Source organism: Grammomys surdaster, unplaced genomic scaffold (assembly GCF_004785775.1).
Source record: "Grammomys surdaster isolate TR1022 unplaced genomic scaffold, NIH_TR_1.0 125982, whole genome shotgun sequence".
Classification (NCBI taxonomy): domain Eukaryota; kingdom Metazoa; phylum Chordata; class Mammalia; order Rodentia; family Muridae; genus Grammomys; species Grammomys surdaster.
The window spans coordinates 694,791-697,110 of record NW_021620798.1 but is presented as its reverse complement, the minus strand read 5'-3'; positions in this window follow the sequence as shown (position 1 = coordinate 697,110).

The following is a 2,320-nucleotide window of genomic DNA, read 5'->3' as shown; positions in this document are numbered from 1 at the left end:
TTTATCTTGAACACAAAAGACAATAAATAAGTCAGGAGCTGGAGAGGGTTAAGAACACTGGCAGCAGGGACAGACCCAGTGTTGAGAGGGGGAATGGACACTGGTTCCCATCAATGACCAGAAGCTAGCACCAATTGCTAGCCACTCACAAAGGAGAGTCCCACCGAGTATACAAATGAGCTGTAAGGGAATACAAAACTGAATGTTATTTTCATAGGCTTTTTCTCTTATATTGCTTTTTCTTTTTAACACTTTACTGTTTTTTTTTTGTTTGTACATTATGGCTTCTGCTCTTACATTTTTTTATGTTTTTGTTTGTTTGTTTTGTGTGTGTGCATGTGTAGGTTTCTTGTTCCTTTTCCTTTTTATTAAGGTTTGTTTTTAATTTTTTTCTTTTCTTTATTTGCCTCTCTTTTTTTATTGGATATTTTATTTATTTACATCTCAGATATTGTCCTTTCCTCATCCTTCCCACCCAAGAAAGCCCTTATCCCATCCCCCCTCCTCCTGCTTCTATGAGGGTGTGCCTACATCCACCTACCCATTTCTACCTCCCCGTCCTCGAATTTCCCCACACACATGGTGTCCAGCCTTCACAGGACCAAGGACCTCCTCTCCCACCTATGACCGACAAGGCTATCCTCACCTACATGTACAGCTGGAGCCATGGGTCCCTCCCTATGTGCTCCCAGGCTGGTGGTTTAGACCCTGGGAGCTCTGGTTGGTTGGTATTGTTGCTCTCCCCATGGGGCCGCAAATCCCTTCAGCTCTTTCAGTCTTCTCTCTAACTTCTCCATTGGGAATTCCATGATCAGTTCAATGGTTAACTCTGAGCATACACCTCTGTATATGTTAGGCTCTGGCAGACCTCTAAGGAGACAGCTATATCAGGCTCCTGTCAGCATGCATTTCCTGGCATACCCAACAGAGTCTGCCTTTGGTAACTGCACATGGGATGGGTACCCAGGTGGAGAAGTCTCCAGACAGCCTTTCCTTCAGTTTCTGTTTCACACTTTGTCTCCTTATTTGTTCCCATGAGTATTTTGTTACTTCTTCTAAGAAGGACCGAAACACTCCCACTTGGTCTTCCTTCTTCATGAGCTTCCTGTGGTCTGTGAGTTATATCTTGGGTATTGTGAGCTTTTGGGCTAATATCCACTTATCAGTGACTGAATATCATGTGTGTTCTTTTGTGATTGGCTTACCTCACTCAGGATGATATTTTCTAGCTCCATCCATTTGCCTAAGAATTTAATGAATTCATTGTTTTTAATATCTGAGTAATACTCTATTGTGTAAATATACCACATCTTCTGTATTCATTCCTCTGTTGAAGGACATCTGGGTTCTTTCCAGCTTCTGGCTATTATAAATAAGGCTGCTATGAACATAGTTGAGCATATGTCCTTGTTATATGTTCGAGCATCTTCTGGGTATATGCCTAGGAGTGGTATAGCTGGATCCTCGGGTAATGCTATGTCCAATTTTCTGAAGAGCCACCAGTCTGATTTCCAGAGTGGTTGTATCAGCTTGCAACCCTACCAACAATTGAGGAGTGCTCCTCTTCTCCATATTCTGGCCAGCATCTACTATCACCTGAGTTTTTGATTTTAGCCATTCTGACTGGTGTGAGGTGGAATCTCAGGGTTGTTTTGATTTGCACTTCCCTGATGACTAAAGATGTTGAACATTTCTTTAGGTGCTTCTCAGCTGCATTATACACAAACACACACACACAGAGGGGGGGGCGTATGGAGTTGGGTCGGTAGGGAGGTCGACAGGCTTTTGGATGAGATGAGGGAGAGGAAACCGTGGTCATACTATACACTGGCTGCTGTTTCAGAGGACCTGAGCTTGGTCTCCATCACCCACATGGCAGCTTATGACTGGGCATAACTCCAGTTGTAGGGGATCTGAGTCCTCTTCTTGTCTCTACACACTAGGCAAATATACAGTACATGTACATGAAGCAAAACACTGGTATACATAAAATAAATAAGCAAATCTAAAAAAGATAATATACCTATGTAGATGAAGCAAAACACTTATCTACATAAAATAAATCTAAAAAATTAAAGAACAACACCAATACCAACATTACTATGCTGTAGATAGGGAGACAGCTACAGAAGCTGCCTTTTTTCATCTCTCTTGTGATAGGATTTTTCACTAGTGTGTAGATAATGTGGAACAGTTAGCAGAAAGGACCAGTTCCTTGCCTCTTGCTTTGCTGTTACCATGTGTTGCTTTCTTGATCTTCAAGTTATTCAGCCCTCTCTCAGCAGTGCTTCCTCTCCAAGTGGGCAGCTCTTCACTTTCA